Here is a 20,881-nt window from a genome sequence, read left to right as displayed (position 1 = left end):
AAATAATACTAAGATCTAAATTATTAAAATCATAAAATCACTTGCTCAAAATTCCTACTATCATATTCTGTTAGGTCTGAAATCTCTGGAAATTCACAAACCTGGTGAGAGAACCACAGACATATATTTCCTACCCACAAATGCTACCCATAAACATCAGGTCAGGAAATATTGAATCAATGCAATATATGAAATACAACTCTCTATCTCCAACAGAAATCACAGTAAAATTGAATAGTTTTTTTTTTCTTAAAGACAAGAACTACCCTCTTGCTCTTAAGCACATCCAGATAAAACCATGTAGGCTCCACCTTATAAGCATGTATGAACATATTCAACTAAGTGCATTTTTTACATTCATTAATTTCATGCATATGAGAATTTGGTCTACATAGATTTGTACCACATTCCTATGAAGGTTAGAATTAGAACATCTGGATGGTTGTGAGCAACTATATGGGTACTAGAAATCAAACCCAGTCCTCTGTGGGAGCAACAAGTACTGTTAAACTCTGTGACATCTCTCCAGTCCCAATATTCTAAAAATTAGTATATAAGTAAATACTAGAAAGGCCTATATGATGAAGGTACAGCTGAAGACATCTCAAAGCCAGAAAGATGATAAAATGAATACCCAAATCCAGGTTCAGAAAAAACCCTAAGATAAAATCCCTTCTGTATAATTGTGCAGAATCAAGAAGACCAGGAAGACACCAAGAATGGAATTACTGATAGAATAATAATAAATACATTATCTTAAGTGGAAAAACTTACTGTTGAGTTTGTGATCAATTTGCATCTGCCTGAATAAAAAAATCCAAGACATACATATAGGCTTTAATTAAACATAAAAATTAGCATGTCAGGATTTCATATTAAATTTATAGTACGACAGGGAATTTTTCTGAAATATTAATGCATATTGACATATACATTTTGCAAGGTTGAAGGAAAAGATATATTCCAACATGGAAAGTTTTAAAGTCGGTAATTTTTAATGTTTAAATTGGATCTAAGATCAAAAAGTCATCAATTGAAACTAATTTAGCACATTATCTTACTCTTCGTGCCAGGGTCTCCCACTTTCTGGAAGTAACTGACCTCCACAATATGTTGCAATGCTTTTATCAAAAAGAAAAAAAAGAAAAAAGAAAGAAAAAAACTGCTGTTTAGTGCTTTCAGTTATCCATCATTATACACAGCCATAAATTTTCAACCTAGTGATGCTAGCCCTTAGAAAACTACTTAAGACATTAGATTCTTTAATCTTTTATTATATACACTTTTTGCATGTGGAGATTAGAGGTTGTTTACAGCACAAAATAAACCCACTGCATTCTTTTCCTGGAGTTCAAAGACCCATGTACTTAATTACTTTACTGTTAATTAGACCAAAGAGATAAAAAGTAACTCCTCTTATTAAAGCATAAAGTTAAAAAATACAGAATACAATGCCAGAAGCATCAGATATATATGCAAGTCTTGCTACAATGCAAGAGAAAAGTCCATGAATCAAAACCATGTGGGGAAGGACCTGAATAGTGCATCAGAAGACAAAGGCCATCAGCAGAAAATGAAGTTTCCCCCAGCCACATCCAGTATTTGTTACTAAAATTCATCAAGGTTGTCCTTGGGAGATTCTAATTTCTCAGAGATTTGGAAATTACAATCAAGCAGACACAGATAATAAAAGCCAGCTCAAATAGGTTGTGAAAGCCTACAGGTTGCTAACAATACTCAAAACAAACAAGTTTGTTTCCTTATTTGCTCTCTTTGGGTGCTGTGGCTCAAGAGCACGATCATGTGTGTGTCAAACAAACACAGGACAAGTGAGTTCTGCTCCTGTGCTCCAAGTGAGCATTAGTTTTAACTTCTAAGATTTCGCTCCACCTTTTTACCTTTAAATAGGAAGACCCTGCAATTTCAATACTTTCTTGGCAGTAGTGAAAAGTATACAGAAGCCTGGCTATGGTCATGAAAGGTGAGACACCTTTCCTAACTGCATGATTAACCAAACCTATCGTCATGCCCCTTCTAGCTTATTATAGCACTTAGACTTTATACACAACTGACTATTGTTCCAGACATACCCTATACTCGCAGCACAGTGTATCCTTTCCCTTTCTCCACATTCTAGAGAATGCAAAAGATAAACAAAAAAATGTCAGTACTTGCACTGTTCACCATAGGTCAAGTTCAAAACCCTAGATGATAATTCTCCATTTTATTAAGAAATAGTCAATTTGATCCTAATGTTTTCTGTGCAAAATAGCTGCATTCATGGATTAACAACTTGACACATAAAACAAATATTGATGTAACACATATTGGAATTGATTTTATTGAATATACATGGGCATAAGTGTAGAAAGGAAAAGAAGAGGAGAATATGAATTTTCATGTTATGCACACAGGATCCTTCAGAATTCACGTATTTCAAAGGCCTCTTTTTATTACATCTTTTCAAGTGTATAATTACTCTGAACAAAATCTAAATCTAGGTTTGGGTTCTTTGCTACATTTGGCTATCTGTGATTCTGACTGTAGGGACCATAGTTTAATAAAAGGTTAATTAACGCAGCTGTGGCCTACATGGAACATTTTCTAGGCTAAGATAATTTCAGTTCAGCTCCCTGGGAAAAAAAAATCAGTTGACTGGAATTCTTGGCTTTCTCCCAGGCAGTTTCTTGAAAAGGTTACCGGCTTAATTGAATGAAAGCAGATTCTGCAACCATCAACAATTATCTATAGAGCAAGACTTGTTATTAGGTTGAATAAAATCAAAGGTACAAACCAACCATAATTATTATGGAACAGTTTAGTTTTTAATACTGGCCAGATTAAAAGCATCTGCTGCTACTGTGAAAATTTCCTAAAAGTATAGTTTGTTTTCCTGGCATAAAGACACCACATTTTTGTATGTGAACCATCTACTAAAACATGACTTCTACATATTTAGGAACTGTCACGATTCACTAATTAACCTGGAAGAAATGGGGAAACCTACAGGAAAATGACTTTCTATTTCATTGTTTTATCCACAGTGTTGATGCCAACACATAATACTGTCTGCTCCTGTCTCCTCCCTTCTGTATGATGTGTTTGCTGCTTGTCGTCCCATTGCCTCCATCTACTTGGTTCATCCCAGAAAATCTCTCTGTTCCTTTGGAAAGTGATTATCCACAATTTTCATGCAGAAAATTTGAAATGACAAAGTACCTTAGTCATAATGGCATGTCACAGGCAGTAGCAGTACACAACATTTAAGTAAGGCTTTTTGTTGAAACTACAGTGTTGACAATGCTGCTCAAATGAATAAGATTTAGAAGCATGGATAATTTTCAAATTAAAATGAACTTGGTTGTTTTAAAATGTTTTCCCAAGTCCATTCTGTTAAACATAACCACTTCATAACTGATAGCCAATTATAATTATTAAAAGGATTAAATCCCAATCGCTAGGTCTTTCCATTTTAATAGCACCTCAAGATTTTGAATGCTAAATTATATTTAAACATTTCTTAAAGCTTGAGCTGAGTAAATTATATTCATCTTCACAGCAATGCTCAATTTTTAAAGCCATTTCTAGTAATTGATATTCAGCGGATTTTTTTAAAAAAAAATTTAACAAAAGCTATAAATCCATCAAAGACAAAAATACGTAAGTCATTCTAGACAAAGACAAAAAAGACAAAAGGTTTTGATTCCCTGATGAGATGGTAGAAATATATAGTTTAAGATGAAGGTAGAGGGAGAAAATCAAAGTCTATAACCCTATTTTCTCTATTAAAGGTAAATCTCTTAAAATTGATCATTATTCTGTAATAAGTATGACTATGTACAGGTCAGAGCCCAGAATAGGGAAGATGATGCTGAGAAGCCAGAGTCATTCCGGCTGCCATTCCACACAAGCTCAGTTTAGTGTAAGACCGAACACAGGTGATGACTAATGCACTGTTCAGAGAATCTAAAAGTAAATGTTGCCCATTTAAAAAGAAATGGCTGCACTAGAGGATAACACGGTAGTGAGTTTAGAACTTGTTCCTGATAAAACTAAAACATACATGAGGTAAAAATAGAATTTACTGAGAAACAGATTTCTAGTGAAGAAATTCAGACATTGAGCATACTGGATTTCACACAAAATACATTAAAATATATAAACTGCATTATAGATGTACTATATATGCATAATGTACAAGAAAGAAAAATATACTGCTGTAGTCAAAGACAACCAGTCATATGCCATGTGACACTGATTAAAAATGGCTTTAGCTGTTGTATATTAAATATAACCTTCCTAGGTAACTCTTAACAGAGAATGATGCTGAAAAACAATGTTTTAACTATGCCATTCCAAGCTCTTTTTTTGATCTCTGTTTTACCAATTTAGTGTGATCTTTCCTTAACATCTCTAGTATCACTTGAAGTCTGATGTCTAGCCTGGCTGCACTTGGCTGCTTCCAGGAACAGTATCTTAAGCTTTGGATTTCCACATGGGTTCCATGTGTTCCGCTTTGCCTCAAATACTTTGTTTTATTCTTGGGCAAACATTACATGATTTAGAACTTATTATAAATAATGACTCTGATGAAATGATACATTGCCTTTCCCCTTTTCGGAGGTTTAGACTTCCTTGAAAAATACTATACTGTAACAACATGCTGCCTGTTGTATTTGATCATAATTCCTTAATCATATTTGTTTCCTTCAAAATCAACATACATAGAGAGAACCAATTTCAAAAAAATCAATAGGTTGAGTCCTTAAAACGCCTTAGTACATAAATGCCTTTATACACTTTTCTCTTAAATATGTATATAGACATGGGTTAAGTGTTTAATATTAGAAAGCTCCTAAACAGGTATGAAGTTCAGGTCAGTCAAACGTGGATGTGCCTAAGTATACACTGGGCACATCATTGTAACAAACACTTTTAGTGGAATTTATTTATACTTTTTTTTTATACTTTTATTTTTTTTATACTCTGATGTTCACATATATGGGTATAAAAATAAAGTAAGATTAAATAGCTTTTCCAAAGTCAGAAAGACACAAAGTTTCCAAGGGAATATTCAATGCCACGCTGTGTATTGTCAGACTCTGTTCTCCCTATTAGACTCTTCTTCGAACACAAACTATATTCTTTAGTCTCAATGTATGTTATTATTTATGAATATGTGAATTAATTAATGCCCACTAAAAAGAGAATGGTGATTTACAGAATTTCCTGCATTTTCAAATGAAATGCATTGATTAGATGGTTTAATACAGGGCAACAAAGTGTGCACGGTTTATTTTACACTTTTTTATCTCTCAGTCATATAAAATCAGCAAAGCACTATGGTTCAGATACTCTGCAATCCTTTTGGATCATTATTGTTTTTTTTAAACAATTTATCTGAAACTATCTAAAGTATACTTCTCTCTGCTGCTTGTAACCATATATGGTAATGTATATGGCATGTTTATCATATATTTTGACACAATCATAAATGTCTCGTAGATACAATCTAAAGATCCATTTTCACACTTCTTTGCAAGTCTCTAAAGCCTCTAGTACAGTATAAGAGATCAAATATTTATTCAAATGTTTCCTAAATTGAGTCATAAAGTAATGATTTTTGAAACTATAGGAAATGGAAATCTAATATGTCACACGGCTGTGCCTTGGAAGCCTACTTGAGTCTGCATTGATTTGCATCACTGAATAATATAATTTTCAACCAAATGTAGTATTTTAGCACATGAACAAGTTCAAAGGAAAAGAAGTACAGGGCTTAGAGAAAGATGCAAAGCAAACATTCTCAACTTCCTCCTTTCAGTAAGGAATTTCTGGAGAATTCAGAAATGAACATGAAACTCTCAGTCAATGGGGCTTCAAGCCACACAAATTCTGTGAAGACAATGCAGAACCCTAGCCAGAGGGAAAGTGTGCTACATTTAGTTTGCTAGGAAGCAGGAGGAAATCTAACCAATTCTGATAGTGATGATTTTCTTTCTTTACACTATCATGCCATTCATTCTGATTTCTGAAATGATACCATGACAGGGAGAAGGTACTGGTGCTGGATGTTACTGGCATATATGTATATGATGTATATGTATATGTATATGTATATGTATATGTATATGTATATGTATATGTATATATATGACATGAATCAGTTTTGAGATAAACCCAACTGATAGATGTGTAATTAGCCATATTAATACAATACCAAGACAGTTTTGGGAAAATGGATACAATAATCTTTAATTTTAAGGTTCATACAGAGTGATTATAATATAACAACATCATGTTCTGATTGAATTTTACTTTAAGGTTAAAAGATGTACTGAAATTCTGGGGAAATCAAACTTTAATATTAGGTTTTTGTTCCCCCAAAGGCACAACCCTTAGGATACTTCCTTTTTTAATATGTATTGTCTACAGTAATCATGATCATTTTTAATAGATATCTACTTCATGAGCATAATAGGTCACGTGTCTATACAACATACATGCTTGTTATCAAAGGATGGCTTGAAACATGCAATGAAGCACAGGATTAGTTAAAAATCATAAGTACTCAAGCTATTGTTTTTAGTAATCTTTTTCTCTTTTCCTGAGTGTTAGAAGCAAAAAGAGTTTTGTCTTATAGAGGTAAGTGTTGGAATAATATCAGTTTGATCTATCTTGACATTGTGATCTATCATGAACTACAAGAACATTAGTCACAGGAGGAAGAATGTGTCTATGATTGAGTTGGTAATATGGATTTAATAAAAATACCACATCTCAATCCTCAGGAATTCAAGATATCGCAAAGGGAAATAAAAGCAATGCATGCATTTGACAATGAATGTGCTTCTAAGAACTATCAGGAAAATCTGTCACTGGTTTTATGAAATATACAGTAATATTTTTAAAGACACTTTCATGCTCTGCTAGAAAATATAGCATTATATACCTTCATGTGTTGATTGATGCTAAAATTTGTAGGATTTTTGTGAGTGTGTGTCCTATATGTAGACCTCAACCATAAGAAAAGAGGGAGTCAAACCCTTAAACCTTTTGTAATAGTAATATTGAATTTAGCTTTTCAAAGGCAAATTAATTACCCAAAAACAAAAATGATAGAATCTGAGATAACAGCAGCCCAATATACATCGACCTTAGCTATCTTTGCATGTCTAAAGTGTGATTTCAGCTTTGAAATCCCCAATATTCCTCAGAATTTATAAACTCAATTTCTTTCAAGATTATATTTAAAGGATTGGAAAATAAACATAAAGTGGATCATAGGCTAGGCAAAAGTAAAATGGTTCTTTCCCTGTTGGTTTATTATTTACTAATACTTAATAATTGATACAAAACAAATAAGCAAATAAAATGCCATCCTTGAAAATTTATCTTTAAAGAGTTATATGGCATTCTTAAAATGCCAAACACTTTTGTTTGCTCATGAGCCAGGCAGAATAAAAGATGGCAACTTGTAGTATTAGTGGAAAAGAAGAAACTCATAGATTTCTGAAAAAGCCAGTTCTGGATTTACTACGATATTCTCTACCAGCTAAGTTTTAAAAAAGGACGAAGGAGAAAAGCAAAAATACTAACACCTTAATGCAATAGTTAAACTTGTGCATAATAAAGAAGATGCACAAATTTTGAGAGTAAAGGTTTAACAGGCTAAGATTATGCAAAGCATTTTAAAACAGATAAAATATTGAAATTAACAGTGATGTTGTCTCATGTGATGACAGTGACCACCTGAATGACAAGTGCAAGTCAGAGGAGAGGGAAAAATTATTCCTATCCACTGGACAATAATGAATGTCTTACAAACTAGATCCAACAATAAAAGATAATCTTTGAAGGTATGCCAGACTGAGGAAGAGCCCAAAGAATGAACACAGGGCGGTGTGACTAAGACAACTGCATTTTCAACTTGTGAAAAGAGAAAGTGCAAAGTCTACAAATAGAAGGTTTAAATTCTAATCTTAAAAGATTCTATAACAACTTACTACCTAGATGATAATATGTACAGTTCTAGGCAAGTATGTACAGCTTGCTACATGTAATCTTGGTCACATGAACCACAGGTTAATTCAAAGGAAGTACTAGGAAATGCATAGCATTGGGATAATGAACGACAGTTCTCAGTTAAACTTAAAAGACTAGTTTACCATCCATGTGATCAAAACATGCAATTCTCCCTTCTCTATTCCTTTGTATAACAGTAATGTTGACATAAAAGTAAATGTGTTTAGCAAACTTTCATAATAACACAATAAAACAATTTTCATCTCTCCCTCAGAATATAATTTTTTTAAAAAAAGAAAGTTGTCAGCAAGTGTAATTCTAACATTTCCAAACCTATCAGCTACATATAACAAGAAAATGAGGAAGTTAAATTCCACCTAATTTCAACAAGGTAACTGGCAGGATCATTCATGAAAATGTTGTCTGGGAAATAAAAGGCACAGAAATCAAATCAAATAGATGTGCTGGAGTTTTATTTGGAACATTTTCTGAATCCTAGGCCAGTTGATGAGAGCCAAGCTTGGGGAGGTGCTGCCTTGATGGCTGGAGGTATGGCTTCAAAGGGGACATGAACCCCACATACTCCCTCTTCCCCCCTCACTTCCTCCTACCAAGGTAAGCATTGCCACACTGCCATGGCTGCCATGACTTGCTGCTTTTTAACAGGACCAAAGGCAATGAGGTGAATGATAGCCTATGTATACGCATAAAACAACAACAAACCAAACCTAAACCCCTTTTCCCTTATAGGGCTTTTATCCCATGTGTTTCCTTGTCATAAATCAAATATAGATGATTAATGGAAAAAAAATGAGCTCGATCATTCCAGAACTCTAAAGTACCCAGCTCTAAATAATGTGACTTCTAAGAGCTATTTCATGACAAAATCTGTTAATAGGAGAACTTTCTCCCTCAGGAATTTTACAGATGTGAGAAACAACACTTGTATTACCACCAGTGGCAAATGGGTTAGCTGACAGACAAGTGTCATTCTAACAGACCCTACATTCATCTTAAAATTTGTCAGTCACTATATTATTGGTATGACTGGGGTGTATTTCCATAAATGATGCATCCCGTTTTTCATAATATAAAAAGTACAAGATACTGGCACAATAAGAGGTCCAGAAATTTAAAGATAATTATGGAAGCCACCAATGCTGAGGTATACATGTGGATGGGACAAGGACAGTAATGACACTTACAAACAAACAAAAGAACAAATTGCATAAATAAATTGAGGGATCGCTGTGGACGAAATGTGATTGGCTGGTAAAACAGAAGCCTTCTGTTGGACATGATGATGATGAGACCTTTCTACAATGCCATCACCCAAGAGACTGAGGCAGTGGAATCACACATTTCATTTCACATCGAGTTTCACAGCGAACCTCTGCCAGGTGAGTAATGGGAGGTATAAAAAGATTCAGAGCATGCCTGACCAGGAGAGCAAATCAACTCTCGACACCTGTCAATCCGATGTTGGTTTAGGTGATAAACATTAGTTTGTGGACTTAAAAAGCATGGTACCGGCTGCTTAACTACTAAGGGACGTTTTGTCAAAACTCAAGAATAATTATAGTTTCCAGGCATGTTCACACTTGTACAACTCTGTAGTGCAGAGTAAGTGAAAAATCCTCAAGGGGTGGGACTTATACCACGGAACGATTCAGTGATTCAAGACTAAGTATCGATTTTGTAGAGCAATAGTCTCAATAGGCGCTCTCTCTCTCTCTCTCTCTCTCTCTCTCTCTCTCTCTCTCTCTCTCTCTCTCTCTCTCTCTCGTCTCTCTCTCTCTCCCCATTCTCTCTCTTCATCCTCTCTCTCCCTCCCTCCTCTCCCCATTCACTCTCCCCTCTCTCTATGCCTGTTTATTTTCCTTGTCTCTCTGTCTCCCCGTCTCTCCCTGTCTCCCTGTCTCTTTGTCTCTCTCCTCTCTCATACTTTTCTTCCTGTCTTTTCCTCTCCCATTCAAATTTTAAAGTATTAACAAGTAGCATTAAATAGATGGACTATTTTGTAGAAAAACTCTGGGTTTTTGATTTATAAAATGTGAACTTCTGGTCTGGAGATAGGAACGCAGTTTCTACCTCACTCATTGGGTGCACATATTTGAGTCTTCATCATGTAAAGTTCTGAATATCAAAGGTCAAACTGACCCTACTCTTAGAAAAGGGAGTTAGCTCTGCAGTCAAAGCTTCTTCCCTGGGCTCTCATGCAAAAAGATTCTGAATGTAAACGATCTCCTGACTCTGGGAACAAAGGGTACCACGAGGTTGAACATGGTACAGAGGAAGGGCTGAGAGCTGAAAAACTTCCCTTTAGAAATATTGATGATATCTCTCAATAGTTTACGCCACCCTTTAACAAAGTCACTGCTTATATTCTGAATTGTTAGGTTAAAAACGAATTGGAAGCTTAATAAAATATTCAGACACAGCACCATAGCTACAGAAGTTATTCAGAGCTACAAAAGTCCTCGGAGGCCAACTGGTTCAACACTAACAGATGTAAAAATTTATAAATTTAAAGACAAATTTCCAAGCACCACCTTAATTATAAATTACAAAATGATTCTGAAATACTCTGAAATAAGCTGAGCAATTTGTAAGCCACGTGGTATGGATTGGGACGGCCGGAGGTATACATTCGATCGAAATTCACACACATACGAGTGAACTGAGCATGTAAACACTCTTCTGCCATCAAAAACTCGGCTCTTCATTCTGCTGGCTCTCCACCCTGTAACCCAGTCAGGAAGCGTTAATGAATACCCATGGGGAACCCACAGCGCAAAATATTCCCTGACCTATTTGGAAATGAGACAACAGTCCCTCTTGGAATTAAATCTTTGGTGCAAAGATTTTCCTGTCTTTTTTCCCAGCAAATGAGTATCATGTTCACCACTGGAGAGACAACACCAGTTACTTACCCCCAATGAGTAGACAGAGTAAGCACCCAGGAGGTTTGAGACAGTCAGAGAGTCAGATAATGAATGTGCTATTTATAGAACAAATACAACAGTAAGAATCAAATAAACACCGAATCTGTGTAGTTTAGAATAGCCAGCTCCAGGAAACAAGAAAAATAAAACCTTGTGCATGGGTCACAATCATTAGCTTGATTTGTCTATACCTACAAAAATTCTTGCAGGTTAATTTTTAATTGCTGAGGAAGAACAACTTTACTCTTTTTTTGCCAATCATCCTTAGGCAAAGATCCAGAAATAATTATGTGTAGACCCCTGTATAAAGGTCCAGGTAAATTTTGAGAAGTCAGTGAGATTCTGTAGTGATTTACAAAAATTTCACAGCTCACAGAAATTTCAGTGGAAGGGGTTGTGACTGAGGTGAGGATCAGAAAAAGAAAAAACAGGTATGAAGTTCTTCAGCCAAGGAGTCCCCACCTCCCTTTGAGTAGAAGTGCAGGGAGGAGAAGCAAACTCACCCTGGCTATTCAGATCACTTTTGAGATATCTATTCATGCGAGATGCTCCCGGATGACATCACTTGATCCAACTGATAGTTAACAGAAAAACAAAATTCAGGATGTTTTCAAACCACTGTGTTTTAAGAGTGAGAAAAAGGAGAGATCTAAGTGACTTAGTGAGCAAAAGAGAGTACCGTCTAAATAATTATTTGGGTTTTTTGTTTTGTTTTGTTTTAAATTAGTTTTTAAATAAAATTCATGGTGCCATAATATCAGGTTTGTTTAAAAAATAATAATAATAAAAGCTATCCAAACTATCAGTGACTCCATCCAAGAAGGTAATTAACTTCAAGTTTTGAGACAACTGAACTCCCAACAGGAAACGTCCAGGACACAGAGTGAACAAGTGAGCTATTAACTGAGCCTGATGATACATTGTAGCATCCAAATAAATAATAGGGATCAATTTGAAAAATTAATAAGGCATTCACATCTGAATGGAATTATAACTACAGCTCTTACCACTAGACAGAACTTAAGAACAGTCAATAACTGCCATACAAAAACTTAAATCAATTAAATATTTCTTTATAATAAATTTAGCATTTAAAATGTATTAATTTTTAAAAAATATATCAAACTCCCTCTCATTTTTCAAATCTCTAGAGAACACATTCATGGTGATTATGTAGCGATACAGTGTCAGTAGTAACTTAGTGTCAAGAATAATATGGCTCCTCTCCTTCCTCTAACCTTTAGAAGTATTTGCAGTTCCTTAAAGTTAATGAATACTTAACTTGAATTGCTTGAATGTCTGGTACTGTAGTACATACTTTTAAAATAAGCAACTTATTCTTCATCAAAACCTAAGGAAAATAAACTTACATAAATAAAAATAAAACTCATGAGACCTACAATAACCTTTCAAGTAAAAATAATAGCAATAATCCTAGATTTGACTTTGTACATTTCCAAGATTAACAACATTAAAAGCTACATTGCTACGATACTTTTCAATAAGGACTTTAAATTCCTGCCTATATCAGATTAACACCAGATAGAGGTTACTATATTTTTCAAAGAGATTTATAGGGAAAGTTCAAATTAAGTGAGGTTTATTCCATTCATTCTTGTACAATGAGCAGAAGGAAGACCTTGATGTGTCTCCAAAATGTCTGACACAGGATTCTCCTTGTAAATGTTAGCTTTTGTGTTCTCTTCTGCTTCCATCAACAGGACCCTGAATGTGCCAATAAAGAAAACATGGCAGAAAGGATACTATGAGTCTTCTGAAGGGACATCCTCAAATGACATGCTATTTTTTTTTTCTTTTTGTGGTCACCTGGAATGAGAGCTCTCTAAACTTTTTCTTTCCCAAGCACAGCTGTTCAGCTGGTAGAACTCCAAACAACACACAGAGACCTCATGTTTGTTCTCTAATCAGTTCAACCTGGTCACAATCCTTACATCAATAGATTCCAGAAAGCAAGCATGTGAATAAAGGAACCTCCAGATGATTCTGTACCCCAGAACTCTAAAGCATGCAAACATATTCACCACAACCACCCCCATCATTGGAGAGCGGCAATATCTTCATAGTCACACCCTGTTGGAATTCTACACACATGCTTTAAGAACATAGTAACATGTGTGTTATGATGTTCCTCCATGAGATTTGTGATTTTGCTGTCATGAAGCAGCTGGTAAAAACATGATCTTTCCTAAGGCCATTTCTACAATAGTAACAGCAGTTAATGGTAGACTGGCATGATAGCGATCTGACAGATATACTATTAACACTCCACATGCATGCTATTTCTCTATGTACCCTACAAAGCATTCTTAGTATTCCTACCTTATAAATAGGAACATTAAGCCCTTGCAAGAATATGTGGCTACTACTGTCCTTGGGGACCTAGGTAACAAATTTTAGAATCAGTATACTGGTGTTACAGTGAAGAATGCCAATATTAGTAACATATTGCCCATGTGGAGCAAAACTAATATGTTATTCTGTCTCTAAACTTGCTTGCTGTCTGGCTTATCTACTGGAGAAGGTTACACCCGAATAAACTGCAATTCCTGGAGACTTCTGCAGTGTGCATGTCCTGATAATAAACAAAGCGTTTCAAAGCAGCCGTACCATGGTTCCCTTTCTGCATCCTCCTACATTAATGATGAGAATGACCTTCTTTTGTCCACTTGGGAGACAAAACTGAAATCAGATTAGTATTCATCAAGCGCAGGAGTGATGACAATGACTGTGAGTCAGAGCTAATCTTTTTCCAAGGAACTCACCAAGTATATGAGGAAAGACTAAACTACTAACCAACTGACTATACCACTGAACCCCCTCTGGCTCCTTCACCTCAGATTCTTGGTATTTAATAGACAATACCCGTAGTTAAAGGAACACATCTTCCATTATCCTATTTGGTGTGACTTAAGAAGTTCAGGCTAATCATCTTGAGTGTCGCACAGAATTTCCTGGGAGGTGCTGATTCAGCCAGAAAACACATTCCCTTTTCCTCTCTGCTTTGCTTCTTTCCTGTAATACGGGATGCACGGGAGATGGCTAGCATACCAGAAGCTACTCTATGATGTTGATAAGTAAAATCACAGAAAACACATTAAAGAGAAAGAAGATGGCAAAAATAATAGTCTCTTAAGATCATGGTCACAGCACAGAACCACAGTCTGGTTACTACTGAACTTCCTTTCCAAACAGATATAAATACATTGCCACGATATTTAATTCTTCAATATGTTCACGTTTTTGGTAAATTCCATCAGATACAATTAAATTTTATGAATGGATTTTTTTTTCGCTGCCCAAAAGATTCAAAGCACCAAAATGTTCAATTTATACCTAATAACAAACTTCACCCTATCTTATCCCCAAAGCGACATCCTTCATTCCAGGATGACTGTGTGAATTTGAAGACACACATGGGGAACCTAAAGGCTCAGAGTGCATAATGGTGCTTGTATCATATAACAGGCAAGGTGAGATGGGCAAGTGAACTCAGAAAAACTTGAAAAACTGAGGAAGAACAAAAACAGCCACAGTTAGCCGACGCTAAGCTGTATGCTGTGCACGTACCATACAATGGACCGAGAAATTCTGCCTATTATTTACACGGTGACAGATAAAAGAAAATGAGGTGGAGCTCGATAAACAAGCTCTCTTCTAAAGTAGATTTAGACACTATTCATCCCCGTGCTTTCAGCCCAGAAGCCTGCTTAGCTGCAACTGTGAAATAAATTCCGAACCTCAGAACATTCTGAGGAGGAATAATGTTCAAAACAGGCTTGGGCTTTCTTTTGCTTCTCTTTGAAATTGATTAGGTGTACTTTCAGATGAGAAATGGGTTGGTGCCTCAAAGAAGAAAGAGTATTTTTAGCCAAATACAAAACAGCTAATTCAAGTTGTCCAAATAAAGAGAGTGAGTACTTAAGATTTTGACTTGATACTGTAGCTACGAGCTCGTATAAATAACTTGTGTTGTGGGCCCACAAACCATATCATGCCATATCAAGTTTTGATAAATTATCAAATTATACCAGAAGACAATTGATTGTTTAATATTGACTCAACATTTTCTGTTAAAGTCAAACTGATTACAAGACAGTAGTGAAATTTGTTTCTTGAACCACCTTCAAGAAACTATAAATGGACTAAAGCAATAGAAATAAAATCACTGATGAGTGCTTAGGAAGTAACAGACATTAGATTCAGAGCTGGAAAGAAATGTTACATAAGCAGTAATTTAATTTAACTTTTCAATTTGAGGCATGCCCAGTCACATGCGACTCTCTGAAATGAAGCATCTCAACGGCTCACCATGAGTCTGCATTAGAAAGTAATCTGAAAATCTATAAGAGCAACAAAAATAAATAAATTTACTCTGCAACTTCACTTGCTCTAACTGCTAAGACACAGAGACGGGCAAATAAGAATGATTCAGCTCAGTGAACCATGCTACACTGCCCACACGGGAGAGCTCAGGCACCAAACCATTCAAAGCACTTTGGACCAAGGGACTGAAGTCTCCATGTTGAAGTCTGTCCATAGCTTAAATTTCTCCAAAGCACAATCCAGCCTGTTTTGTATAGGACAGTTCTACATTCCCTTAAAATTTAAGGATTTCTACTGTTAGTTCTTTTCTTATTGACTCTCTGATTAAAGAAAGAGTTGCAGGGAGGAAGCTGGTGTTTCCTATATATTTTATTTTGATTTCAAAATTACATTTAATTCCTACTTATTTGTGCGGCATGTATGTGTGTGCACAGATGTGTCATAGAGTCCACTAGTGGTCAGGGGATGACTTGCAGCATTTGGCTGGCTTTCAGATTGCGGTTCCAAAAGATTGAACTCAAGGCACCGGGCTTGGCTGCAAGCACCTTTACCCGCTAAGCCATCTTACAGTCACCTCAAATATATAAAGTAAAAAATAGATACAGACATTTCAGTTCTCATAACAACTAGCTCAATGATTTTTTTTTTTAATCCTGTAAAAAGAGAAACGGGGAGAAGTGGAGAGAAACTCCAATGGAGCTTTAAAGACAAAAGACTCCATTAGAAATTCCAGTAGGGACAGAGAGTAGGGGACCAGTCACCATTCATGAACTCTAGATTTCCTCAGCTATAAGGAGACATAAGACCTAAATTCAATGAATATTGTAATATACTGTCTTGTCATCATTCCTGATATGATGGGTATTAGTGTTCATTCAGACTTTTGGAATCATTTGTATTACCTAAGAAAACATATAATGATTACTTGGAAACATAAATTATATTGGTGTTATTAGAATATATATATATATATATATATATATATATATATATATCACTGAGTATATAAAATGATACACAAATTAATTCTATAATTTACTTGGAAGACAGTAGAATGGGTTAAGAACAACCTAATATGGGTGCACCAATATAATTCTGGGAAAAAAAATCAGTAAGTTCAAATTGTAACAATAGATGAGAATCACCATTTGACTAATTTTTAATTCCTATCACAACTGATAACGATCACTTATTTACCCAAGCTTTAACATTCCTTTGTTAAAAAAAACTGAATGCCTTTTAAACCTTCAGAGAAGAATGAAACATATTTATAGAATCTATGTAACACCTATCACCACACAAATGCATCTGGTTGTGCACTTGAGAAAGCACTCAAGTCACCTATTCCTGAAGGCATTGCTGAGCTGCCACAGAGCATCTTTCCTGTGCTGTGGTTGCTACTGTATCCTCACGATGTAGCTTAGTGCCTGACATAGACTGAGAACTCAAAACTATGTGTCAAAGTAATGACTAGAAAAATTTAGCATTAAAAAGTCATTGTTTCTTATACACTAGAAACATGGATTTTTCATGAGAAATTTTCTTAAACATATTAAGTGAGTTCAAGTGTCTTTTTTGTATAAAATAAATCTCACATTGTTACATTATCGTATATATTATTTGTTTGGAAGGCAATATATTAGTCTAGTAAGCATTTTCCATTTGTGTTGGGCTGTATACTATGAAGTGTATCTTTCCCATAAGCATATGGTGAATGTTGATGCTGTATAATTAATAATTCTATTAATAGTGAAAGAAACTAATTTTTATACAAATATACACTAGAATATCATTTAGGAAGAAGTATTGCTATCTTGCAAAGTGGATGATAAAATGGGTTAAATTGTAGCTATAAAATTCCTAGTTAGGGAATATTAAGTATCTTTTACATTGGATAAAACAAAATAAAATCTGCATTATACTAACATGTACTAAAGTCGATGATGTCGAGTCCTAAATGAAATACATGTGTAAATAGAAATGTACACTGAAACCAAGCAAACCTGCCCATACATCAACAGATAGTTCTTCAGTTTTGTGGGTTTAATATTAAATAAAATGAACCAATTTGTGGCACCAATTTGTGATCCTTAACATATGGGAACAAAGCAATGGTTAAACTGATTACTGACATCTGATACTGGTTATCACCTACCACCAAGCTGCCCCTGTAATTCATCTGATTATTTAAAATTCACTATTCTATCAAGAACTCTTCCCTGTCACCTGTTTTAAAAACAGAGAGCAGCTGGGCTGTTTTACAAATAAGGGACTTGGGTTTTCAAGGCAACAAGGGAGCAGAATCAGAAGCTCTTGGCAGCTGTGAACCAGGCTCAAGAGCTCCACCCCTTCACGACAGTAGAAAAGTCAGCTGTTGTCTCAACAGCTGGCAAGTAGCTGATGGAAATAAGGTCTTAAAGAATTGTAGATTTTATCTAGGAGATACCCATAGTCAGGAGGCCAAAAGAGACAGTAATATTAAAAGATGTGATAAGAATGGGGAAAAAAAAAAAACCAACACCAGGCAAGCTAATGAGTGATAACATACAAATGCTAATGAACTGTGATCAGAGGAACTCCTTGCTGATATTATGGAATCCTATAACCTGAAAGATCTTTTCAAAAGTACAACTATGTTCTAGAAGGTGTTTTACAACCCTTTCAGAAAATAAGAAAACAAAATTGTCATTTGAACTCCTTCCTCAGCCTAGCGTGTTGGCTACTTAATGCTATTTGCTGTGTTGAGGATGTGTTCACAATAACGCGTGATCATTAAAAACAGAAGTCATTGTGACAAAGTTTAAGATGAGGGCACTTGCTCCTCTCGCAGGAAGCATTTTGTGGATGACATTTTCACAGGCACTTATCGATTTAGCCAACATATCCTAGGGTTGATTGTGCAGACACACACAATGATCAAAGAAACCATTCAAGAAGCAAGGTCCTGGCCTTCGGTAATGTCATGTAACACCTAACCTAATGGCAACACTGCTTGTGGTACCCCAAAAATGCAGAAAGAAAGCAATTCACTGTACTGGAGATAATGCCAGGGGGACAGATGGAGGAGTAAGAGGCTAACTATAAAGTTTGGGAAACTGAGGTAGCAGTCCTGACTTTAAAGACTTTATAGATTTGATCTATAATAAATCCTTTTAAAAGAGCATGTCAGGAAAAGGACAGCACATGCAAATGCAAAGAACATGACAGATGGGAAGGGGAGCAGACAGGAAGACAGGAAAGGTTTGCTGAGTAGTGCTCAATGGTTCAGAGGAGGCTAAAATCCTTGCATGTGTAATAGCACTGGTCCGCACGTCTACCTGATTTTTCTTCCACTGCCCTTGACAGTCTGTCAGAGGAAACCAAAGGAAAGAGCAAAACCGCATGACTTCAGATAGAAAAGGCTGAGAAACAATGAGACAGAGAGAGATGAGCACAATGCCCAAGATGCCACCTCCTCACTGGGCGCTGCACAAGCCACTCACCAGTTTTCAGGGCAGTTCTTCAAATCAGCATCTGCAGAAGAGTAAGGAAAGGGAGAGGTTTATGTGGAGTGTGCCCTCTTGAATTAAACTCTTCACTTATCTCTAAACAAATTCGTTCACAGAAACAAACAAACAAAAAACCCCAGTTGAATGCACACTTTGTAAACATGAGTCGGGGTGAACGAGAGCAGAAAAGCAGGGGGTGGGGGGGACACACAAATCACAGCAGCCATTATCGTCACAGCACACACTAATGCACTGTAAAGGTGGTCTTCATGCTCACCACCATTGGCTAGTGCTCACACCCCATTCTGTATATGTCAGAATGCCAAGTTCCACTGAGGAAGAAACTCTGTTGTAACGTGGGGGGTGGGGGGGGGGAATTCTATCTGTATGTCTCCAGTTACCCGATGCTGGAAACACCCACTTTGATAAAGCAAGAATTGGTTGTATTTTACACACACATTCTTTCATTACACAACATCCTTATTAGATGCTAGTTTAATTCTTCTTTTTACCAGAAATTCAAACTCACAGAAGAGAGCATAAAATCCATATATTTACACATTTATATTTCTGTGTAGAAAAAGAAATAAGCATGTCCATTTTATATTTATTTTTTACAGTAATGCAGACCCCATAGAGAAATAAAAAAAAAAATCTCCATCCTGCCCATAATTTTGTTCGAATGACATTTACTTAGATCCTATCCAGTAGGTATTAATATCAACAAAACATTTTTAGAAAGAAAATATGTGCAGAGTAGATGACCTGATATACAAGCTTAATCCGCATGACTCTACTTTTAGATCAATAAAAAACAATCCTTCCCCTGTAATCATATTTACTACTACATAAATCACTGTTACTGGTGTCAGCCATTAAACATTCACAGATAAAGGTCTCAAACTGAACTCCATAACCTGAAAATTTTCATTCTATAAAATAATGCCAGACTAGGAGAATTAAGTAGATCTGATGACAATGAGTAATCCAAGGTTTTGCATTTTGTCAATTAATGAATGGTATGTTTAAAATGCAACACAAATTTAGCTTACTGGAGAGGATAATGTTAATAAAACCAAGGACAATAATTTACTGCAGTATTTCAGTAGTAAAGTTAAACTGAATAAAATAAGTCCTAATAAGGTGGTTAGTTTTATTAGATTGTAAAGGGAAACAATATCCTTTAAATGATTTTATAATGACAGTATTAAAATCAACCTTGAGTTTCATTCAAAATCAGATAAAATAGCCTTTTAATATTACTTGTCAAAGTTCTTATGGACACAAATGTTTATGAAGGCAGAGGACTAAAACTGGATTATTAAATAGTTTGCTTCCAAAATAAAATAAAGACTTTAATGAAATGTCAATTTTAGAAATGTAAATTTCTGACTTAACTGTTAAAATTATGTTTCATTTAAAATATAAGCCATTTGTATTCATAGATACTGCTAAGAGGACTACATGCTTCTCCCAAGAGAAATAAAAGTGCAGGTGATCATTAGCACTGCCTGTGAGAGGAGAGACTACTTTGTGAACAGACCTTGAAAGTCAGTCATTGATGCCAATATTCTTCACTTCAGAAAAAAAGGGGGTCGGGAATAAAATATCAGTTCACAGATGACTTGGATATGTTCTTGCTTTGGCTGGGATAAATTTAACTCTTGAGGGAGAAGCCTATAGAAAACCACTTGACTTCAGGTCTAGACTGTTTTTAGGACTGTGGTACACTAGTAATAGATCAATTGATTTAATCAACAACTTATAATTTTATTTATTTCTCATTTGGTCTGAAAGTCAAACCCTTATTCCAGGACACAGCAGGGACACAGGGGCATTGCCAGTTCACCCACAGAAACTTTGCCTATTTATAGGTGTCTTCATTTACTATCACCTCTTCTGATGACTGTGCAATGGATTGCCTGGTTGAAACTGGTTCCCTTCAGTGTTGCTAATGCTACTTGCAAACTTCTTATATCACTTTTCCTTTTTCCAACAAAACTTAATAACAAACTCCTTAAACCCAGGGCTATGTACTGACTAATATGCCTATGGAAAATGTCTTAACATAGATACTGA

The 20,881-nt window shown here is 35.5% G+C and overlaps 1 protein-coding gene across 10 annotated transcripts in view; it reads right to left on the bottom strand.

Annotated features, from left to right (window-relative positions):
- The window catches only part of Adgrl3 (adhesion G protein-coupled receptor L3), a 721,722-nt gene that overhangs the window by 658,356 nt on the left and 42,485 nt on the right, over window positions 1–20,881 (bottom strand). For 8 of the 10 annotated variants that reach the window (XM_076938716.1, XM_076938717.1, XM_076938710.1 and 5 more), the window contains exon 2: window positions 18,797–18,827. The exons of the other annotated variants lie outside the window; for them this stretch is intronic. The gene's annotated coding sequence lies outside the window, so the exon portion shown is untranslated. The remainder of the gene's footprint in view (window positions 1–18,796; window positions 18,828–20,881) is intronic. 10 annotated transcript variants of the gene reach the window in all.

The sequence above is a fragment of the Arvicanthis niloticus genome, chromosome 7 (assembly GCF_011762505.2).
Source record: "Arvicanthis niloticus isolate mArvNil1 chromosome 7, mArvNil1.pat.X, whole genome shotgun sequence".
In the NCBI taxonomy this organism is placed as follows: domain Eukaryota; kingdom Metazoa; phylum Chordata; class Mammalia; order Rodentia; family Muridae; genus Arvicanthis; species Arvicanthis niloticus.
This window is presented reverse-complemented; position numbering and strand designations above follow the sequence as displayed.